This window comes from Cydia fagiglandana, chromosome 18 (assembly GCF_963556715.1).
Source record: "Cydia fagiglandana chromosome 18, ilCydFagi1.1, whole genome shotgun sequence".
NCBI lineage: Eukaryota > Metazoa > Arthropoda > Insecta > Lepidoptera > Tortricidae > Cydia > Cydia fagiglandana.
This window is the reverse complement of record NC_085949.1, coordinates 5275833-5282666: the sequence shown is the minus strand read 5'-3', so window position 1 is coordinate 5282666 and position 6834 is coordinate 5275833.

The following is a 6834-nucleotide window of genomic DNA, read 5'->3' as shown; positions in this document are numbered from 1 at the left end:
TTTATTAATTTTGTTAATTTTATTTATTTTATTAACTTTATTAACTTTATTAACTTTATTAACTTTATTAACTTTATTAACTTTATTAACTTTAGTAACTTTATTAACTTTATTAACTTTATTAACTTTATTAACTTTATTAACTTTATTAACTTTATTAACTTTATTAACTTTATTTATTTTATTTACTTGTTTATTTAATTATTTTATTTATTTAATAGTTCCAAGCAAAATTAACATTAATTATTAGTTTATGAAAAAAATATTTAATTCCATTAAGCGTTAATGCAATTGAGAGTAGTTCTAATTCATTTTTTGAAACTTTAATGGCATTAAACTAGATTTTGCCCTGTGCGCGGGGCCCGAGGGCCCCGCGGTACGCGTGTTGTTTCCGTTTCTGTGAGGGTCGCAGTTCTAACCTAACCTAACCCACTTTTTTGGTAGCAGTCCGTTTCTATTAGGTCGCAGTTCTAACCTAACCTAACCCACTTTTTGGTAGCCGTCCGTTTCTGTGAGGGTCGCAGTTCTAACCTAACCTAACCCACTTTTCTGGTAGCAGTCCGTTTCTGTGAGGCTCGCAGTGCTAACCTAACCTAACCCACTTTTCTGGTAGCAGTCCGTTTCTGTGAGGGTCGCAGTTCTAACCTAACCTAACCCACTTTTCTAGTAGTAGTCTGTTCCTGTGAGGGTCGCAGTTCTAACCTAACCTAACCCACATTGTTGGTAGCAGTCCATTCCTGCTGTTGTTATTGTTGTGTAGTAGTTTTTTTTCCAAAGGGAGAAATAAATAAAGTTGTACTTTTGCTAGAAAGAAAAGATCCGCGTGCGAGCACTTCATTCCTGCAGCTCGGCCTTCGGCCTCGCGTGCTTGGGAAATCGAAAGGGACGCTCCGGGCCTTCGGCCCTACGCGGAGCTCGGCCTTCGGCCTTCGCTGGGTTTCGAAGCTCAGCGCCGGGCCTTCGGCCCGTCGCTTCGCTTATTAAAACACTTGGGGGTGTTGGTTTTGCGTTGGGACTTAAGCGGGAAGTTGGAGCTTAAACACGACCCAATAGTAAAAGTGTCTTGACAAGCTCACGTCGGGCCTACGGCCTTCGGCCTTCGGCCCGCCGTTTCGCTTGTCTAAGACACTTTTCCTATTGGGTCGTGTTTAAGCTCCAACTTCCCCCTCTCGTGTGACGCTTCGGGCCTTCGGCCCTACGCGGAGCTCGGCCTTCGGCCTTCGCGAGCCTCGACGCTCCGCCGTCGGGCCTTCGGCCCGCCGGCTTCGCTTATCAAGACAGTTGACTTTGTAGAACGCTTGCAGGAACTGCATTCACGCAGCTCGGCCTTCGGCCTCGCGTTTTGGGAGTCGGGGTGGAGGCTCCGGGCCTTCGGCCCTCCGCCGGGGTCGGCCTTTGGCCTCCCGGCCTGAAGCTCGCCCTTCGGGCTCGCTAAACACACTTTTCGTATAGGATTTTGCTTTGTTCGTCATTCCCGCAGCTCGGCCTTCGGCCTCGCCCAAAATTACTGGGGGTGGGGCACGCTTGGACATTCGGGGTGAAGCTCCGGGCCTGACGGCCCTCCGCGAGGTCGGCCTTCGGCCTCCCAGCCTGAAGCTCGCCCTTCGGGCTCACTTAACCTACTTAGAAATTTGAATTTGGCCCGTGTCCGCCGCCATTTTGGATTTTTCCGAAATTTTTTTTTCACATGGTAATCTTGGCCCCCCAAGCTCGCCGCATGCCAAATCTCAGCGCGCTCGGACCAACTTGAAAAAATTAAAAAAAAAAAGTCGGCCATTTTGAAAATTTTTAAATGCAGTTTGTTTTGTCTCGGGGCCCTCTATGACATTTGGTCGAGCACCCCCCACCCATCTCGCACCGTTTAAAAGTTGCCATACAAAATTAAAATGCCCATTATTTCCGCCATCTTGGATTTTTTCCAAAAATTTTTTTATTCGTAGGTATCTAGAGGCCTTCATCTCTCGCCATGCCAAATCTCAGCGCGCTCGGACCAACTTGAAAAAATTAAAAAAAAAAAGTCGGCCATTTTGATTTTTCTTTAATGCAGTTTTCTTTGCCTCGGGGCCCTCTATGACATTTGGTCGAGCACCCCCCACCTATCTCGCACCGTTTAAAAGTTGCCATACAAAACAAAAGTGGCCAGTTTTCCAACAATTAGAGCATTTTTCCAAAAATTTTTTTTTCGTAGGAATCTAGGGGACTCCGAGATTCCTTGACCAAAATTTCAGCGCGCTAGGACAAACTTGAAAAAATTAAAAAAAAAAAGTCCGCCATATTGAAAAAAAAATGGCGGCGTCAAAAACTGCCAGGGTCCCTCTATGACATTTGGTCGAGCACCCCCCACCTACCTCCCACCGTTTGGCCGGGCCGTTCAACATTTTTGTGACGAAAGACGGTAGACCAAAAGTCGGATTTTTCTGGAGGTCACCAGACAGCCCTCTATACGACCGTACCAAACTCAAATACCCCACGAACCTCCTTCTGGGAGATCGAGCATGTCAATTAATCAGTCGTGTTGCAGCTTTATATAATATAGAACTAGTTTTGTGCGTTGTGCGCGGGGCCCGAGGGCCCCGCGGTCTTGTTGGTGCTGTTGTTTGTGTTGTTGGTATTGTTGTTGTTGTTTGTGCTGTTGTTGTTGTTGGTGTTGTTGTTTGTGCTGTAGTTTTGTTTTCCAAAGCGAAAAAGAAATGAAGTTGTACTTTTGCTTGAAAGAAAAGATCCGCATGCAAGCACTTCATTCCCGCAGCTCGGCCTTCGGCCTCGCGTGCTTGGGAAATCGTAAGGGACGCTCCGGGCCTTCGGCCCTACGCGGAGCTCGGCCTTCGGCCTTCGCTGGGTTTCGAAGCTCAGCGTCGGGCCTTCGGCCCGCCGCTTCGCTTATTAAAACACTTGGAGGGTTGGTTTTGCTTCGGGGCGTAAGCGGGAAGTTGGAGCTTAAACACGACCCAATAGTAAAAGTGTCTTGACAAGCTCACGTCGGGCCTACGGCCTTCGGCCTTCGGCCCGCCGTTTCGCTTGTCTAAGACACTTTTCCTATTGGGTCGTGTTTAAGCTCCAACTTCCCCCTCTCGTGTGACGCTTCGGGCCTTCGGCCCTACGCGGAGCTCGGCCTTCGGCCTTCGCGAGCCTCGACGCTTCGCCGTCGGGCCTTCGGCCCGCCGGCTCCGCTTATCAAGACAGTTGACTTTGTAGAACGCTTGGAGGCACCGCATTCACGCAGCTCGGCCTTCGGCCTCGCATGCTTGGGAAATCGTAAGGTCCGCATGCGAGCACTTCATTCCCGCAGCTCGGCCTTCGGCCTCGCGTGCTTGGGAAATCGTAAGGGACGCTCCGGGCCTTCGGCCCTACGCGGAGCTCGGCCTTCGGCCTTCGCTGGGTTTCGAAGCTCAGCGTCGGGCCTTCGGCCCGCCGCTTCGCTTATTAAAACACTTGGAGGGTTGGTTTTGCTTCGGGGCGCAAGCGGGAAGTTGGAGCTTAAACACGACCCAATAGTAAAAGTGTCTTGACAAGCTCACGTCGGGCCTACGGCCTTCGGCCTTCGGCCCGCCGTTTCGCTTGTCTAAGACACTTTTCCTATTGGGTCGTGTTTAAGCTCCAACTTCCCCCTCTCGTGTGACGCTTCGGGCCTTCGGCCCTACGCGGAGCTCGGCCTTCGGCCTTCGCGAGCCTCGACGCTTCGCCGTCGGGCCTTCGGCCCGCCGGCTCCGCTTATCAAGACAGTTGACTTTGTAGAACGCTTGGAGGCATCGCATTCACGCAGCTCGGCCTTCGGCCTCGCATGCTTGGGAAATCGTAAGGTCCGCATGCGAGCACTTCATTCCCGCAGCTCGGCCTTCGGCCTCGCGTGCTTGGGAAATCGTAAGGGACGCTCCGGGCCTTCGGCCCTACGCGGAGCTCGGCCTTCGGCCTTCGCTGGGTCTCGAAGCTCAGCGTCGGGCCTTCGGCCCGCCGCTTCGCTTATTAAAACACTTGGAGGGTTGGTTTTGCTTCGGGGCGTAAGCGGGAAGTTGGAGCTTAAACACGACCCAATAGTAAAAGTGTCTTGACAACCTCACGTCGGGCCTACGGCCTTCGGCCTTCGGCCCGCCGTTTCGCTTGTCTAAGACACTTTTCCTATTGGGTCGTGTTTAAGCTCCAACTTCCCCCTCTCGTGAGACGCTTCGGGCCTTCGGCCCTACGCGGAGCTCGGCCTTCGGCCTTCGCGAGCCTCGACGCTTCGCCGTCGGGCCTTCGGCCCGCCGGCTCCGCTTATCAAGACAGTTGACTTTGTAGAACGCTTGGGACTTCATTCACGCAGCTCGGCCTTCGGCCTCGCGTGCTAGCGCGTGCGTAAGGGACGCTCCGGGCCTTCAGCCCTACGCGGAGCTCGGCCTTCGGCCTTCGCGAGCCTCGACGCTCCGCCGTCGGGCCTTCGGCCCGCCGGCTCCGCTTATCGAGACAGTTGACTTTGTAGAACGCTTGGAGGCACCGCATTCACGCAGCTCGGCCTTCGGCCTCGCGTTTCGGGAGTCGGGGTGGAGGCTCCGGGCCTTCGGCCCGTCGCGGCGTCGGCCTTCGGCCTCCCGGCCCGGAGCTCGCCCTTCGGGCTCGCTTAACACAGTTTTTGTATAGGATTTCGCTTTGTTCGCCATTCCCGCGGCGAGGCCTTCGGCCTCGCCCAAAATTACTGGGGGTAGGGGACGCTTGGCCATTCGGGGTGAAGCTCTGGGCCTGACGGCCCGTCGCGGGGTCGGCCTGCGGCCTCCCAGCCTGAAGCTCGCCCTTCGGGCTCGCTTAACCTGCTTGGAAAATTTCAATTGCCCGTATCAGCGGCCATTTTGGATTTTTCCAAAAAATTTTTTTCACATGATAATCTTGGGCCCCCAAGCTCGCCGCATGCCAAATTTCAGCGCGCTCGGACCAACTTGAAAAAAAAAAAAAAAAAAAGTCGGCCATTTTGAAAATTTTTTAATGCACTTTTGTTTCTCTCGAGGCCCTCTATGACATTTGGTCGAGCACCCCCCACCTATCACGCACCGTTTAAAAGTTGCCATACAAAATAAAAGTGGCCATTTTTTCCGCCATCTTGGATTTTTTTGAAAAATTTTTTTATTCGTAGGTATCTAAAGGCCTCTATCTCTCGCCATGCCAAATCTCAGCGCGCTCGGACCAACTTGAAAAAATTAAAAAAAAAAAGTCGGCCATTTTGAATTTTTTTTAATGCAGTTTGTTTTGCCTCGAGGCCCTCTATGACATTTGGTCGAGCACCCCCCACCTATCTCGCACCGTTTAAAAGTTGCCATACAAAACAAAAGTGGCCAGTTTTCCAACAATTAGAGCATTTTTCCAAAAATTTTTTTTTCGTAGGAATCTAGGAGCCTATGAGATTCTGTGACCAAAATTTCAGCCCGCTAGGACAAACTTGAAAAAATTAAAAAAAAAAAGTCGGCCATTTTGAAAAAAAAATGGTGGCTTCATAAACTGCCAGGGTCCCTCTATGACATTTGGTCGAGCACCCCCCACCTACCTCCCACCGTTTGGCCGGGCCGTCGTACATTTTTCTGACCGGAAGCGGTAGACCAAAAGTCGGATTTTTCTGGAGGTCACCAGACCGCCCTCTATACGACCGTACCAAACTCGAATACCCCACGAACCTCCTTCCGGGAGAACAATCATGTCAATTAATCATCGGGTTGCGGCTTTATATAATATAGATAGATAGGCAATTAGATTGACAATCAATGTAATTAAACGTCTCAAGATTCAATTCTAACTAACTTTAATTAAATTGATGCGTAATGCAATTGATTAATTGCGGAATTAATGGTTAATGCAATTGGTTAATTGTTAATTAGAATTAACCATTACGGCCAACACTGGTAACGAGAACCTTTCAAAGTATTCTTTTTCTTACATATGTTTATTCTATTTCAGATATCCTAACATTACGGTATGATGACGAAGCCTGCGCTGTGGATCTGAAGGAACCTCATCATCATTCTCTTGCCCTTGTCCCATTCACTTGGGGTCGGCGCAGCATGTCTTTCTCTTCCACACTTCTCTGTCGCCCGTCATTTCATCATTCACTTGCATTCTTTTCATATCATCTCTCACACAGTCCATCCACCTTTTTCTTGGTTTTCCTTTCCTCGTACTTCCCTCCACATTCATTTGTAATACCTTTCTCGTCACATGACTTTCATCCCTCCGCATTACATGCCCGTACCACGCTAGGCGATTTGCCCTTACTTTTTCTGTTATGGGTGCAACTTTCAGGCTTCCTCTTATATAGTCATTCCTTATCCTATCCATTCTCGTCACGCCACACATCCATCTTAACATTCTCATCTCCGCTACATGCAATCTCTTTTCATCCGTCACCTTTAGGGCCCAACACTCTGATCCATATATGACGACAGGTCTTATGACTGATTTATATCTGAAGGAACCTATACTGTTATTATTATGTTTTTTTTTGGGTCAATAAATTACTTATTATTCCTAACATTTACTTGATTTAGTATTGGATAATTGTAAGTTCGTGGCTAACAGTGGCTAGCTTTATCAAATTTATCATATGACAAGTGTCATTATGACATCCTAATATTCAAAGCCTGAATGTAGGATGTAAGAATATTTACATTCTCTTTACCTGTGTATTATAACCATAGAGTCCGTCTAAGCTAGAATAACTTTACACCTCGGAGTAATTAACAACGGAGACGCCATGTCTAAAATTTTCGGTACAAAATAGTCTGCCGTTTTTTGCGGGGGAGGGGCACATCAAATGTATAGGTACGTCATGTCAGATAAACGTCAGTCCATACATATGGTTGACATGTGGTTGACCAT